The sequence below is a fragment of the Tupaia chinensis genome, unplaced genomic scaffold, assembly GCF_000334495.1.
Source record: "Tupaia chinensis unplaced genomic scaffold, TupChi_1.0 Scaffold000117_2, whole genome shotgun sequence".
NCBI lineage: Eukaryota > Metazoa > Chordata > Mammalia > Scandentia > Tupaiidae > Tupaia > Tupaia belangeri.
The window spans coordinates 8857113-8858899 of NW_006159583.1; the positions used below are offsets into that span (position 1 = coordinate 8857113).

General features: G+C 34.2%; 1 long non-coding RNA gene across 2 annotated transcripts in view; it reads left to right on the forward strand.

The window, feature by feature from the left end:
* The window catches only part of LOC102470362 (uncharacterized), a 125852-nt gene extending 124621 nt beyond the window's left edge, over positions 1-1231 (forward strand). For both annotated transcript variants that reach the window (XR_333947.1, XR_003548722.1), the window contains one exon: positions 966-1231. This is a non-coding gene — a long non-coding RNA (uncharacterized LOC102470362). The remainder of the gene's footprint in view (positions 1-965) is intronic.
* The last annotated feature ends 556 nt before the right edge of the window (positions 1232-1787 follow it).

The following is a 1787-nucleotide window of genomic DNA, read 5'->3' on the forward strand; positions in this document are numbered from 1 at the left end:
GAATGCAAAATGGTGCATCCATTTCGGAAAACAGTTTGCAGTGTCTTACAAAACTACACGCACTCTTGCTATTTGATCCAACAATTACACTTTTTGGTATTTACCCAAAGTAGTTGAATTCTCGTGTCCACACAAAAAAGCACACATAAATGTTTATAGTAGCTTTATCTATAATTGCCTAAATCTGAAAGCAATCAAGGTGCCCTTCCATAGGTAAATGGATAAACTGTGATGAAGACAATGGACTGTTATTCAATACACTAAAAAGAAATGGGCTATCAAACTATGAAAAGACATAGAGAAATCTTAAATGAACGTTGACAAAGTCGAAAGAGTTGATGTGAATAGTCTGTGTACAGTAAGAGTCCAACTATATGTCCATATATGACATTCTGGAAAAAGCAAAATTATAAAAACTGAAAGGATTAATGATTGCCAGGGTTATGGGGGAGGGGGAGATAAATAGAGCACATAGGGATTTTAGGGAAGCTAAACTCCTCTGTATAACGTAATGGTAGATACAAGTCATTCATTATGCATTTGTTAAAACCATAGGGTATATGACACCACAGTGAACCCTGATGTAAACTATTGGCCTTGATTGAAAACGTGTTAGTGCAGGTTTACTGATAGTAAAGAATATACCACTTGGAATTTATAGTAAGGTGGATGTATTTTTGTGGGTACAGGAAGCTTAATTTTTCTGTGAACTAGAATTTCTCTAAAAAATAAAATTTATTCTTGGGCTGACCTACTGTTCTAGTGGCTAAGTGAACGGGATCCCAAATGGCCAACTGTGGTACATGGGCCCTCCGGCAATCGAAAAAAAAAAAAGGCTATTTCTAAAAGACTGTACAAAGAGGATAACATTATATTGTAAAAAAGTGAATAAAAAGAAATAGTAAAAAAAGAAAAAGATGTAAATCATTATAGATTATAACTGTTCAATTTTTTTTTTTTGCCAGATTTCCTGTATCAATCACTGCTCAGGAATAATTATTGTCAAGCTTGAAATAGATCATATTATCCTTCTTAAATTTATGCACTAAATTTATGATGACAGGATAAAACTCAAACTCCTCAGAAGAGTAGATAACATAATAAATAGCTGGAAGATGAAGACTGCACCTTTCTTTGCTTCTAAATGATTGGTATAGTTCCTAATATATAATAGACATTGAATAAGTATCTGGTGACCTGTGAAATAATAAATTAATAAACTTAAAATGCTGGAGGCATTTTGAAGCTGGTTGTTTATTTCTGGGTTAATATAATGAACGCTTTCCCCTCAAACGATAATGAGGCCAATGCCATTCCTCTAACAGGACATATTGCCTTCTCATTGTGTTTCCTCTGCCTCAAGTACCGTACTCTGCATGTGTATGGCTAGACAGTTATACCTCATCCTTTACTTATAACTTAAAATTCATCCCTTTCACAGAGTGCTTCTGGGATGCTCTAGGAGTGAGGCATTCTCTCTTATCTATCCCAATAGCATTTGTTAGTTTGCATCTTTTCCAACTTCATTGTGAGCTTCTTGATCAGAGATAGTATCTCTTTTATTTGTCTGTTTCTGTATACACAAGATCAAGCATTCCTGATACATAATAGGGCAAACAAAGGGCAATCAGTGCTGGTACAAATTATTATTTTTGGCAATATTATATAGATGATGGATAGATAGATAAATTTTATTGTATATTGGTAGATTGGTGGCTAGGTCATTTAAGATACATTCCTAACATAGATGTCCTTAACTGGGTATCATGATTAAGTGAGAAGGCACT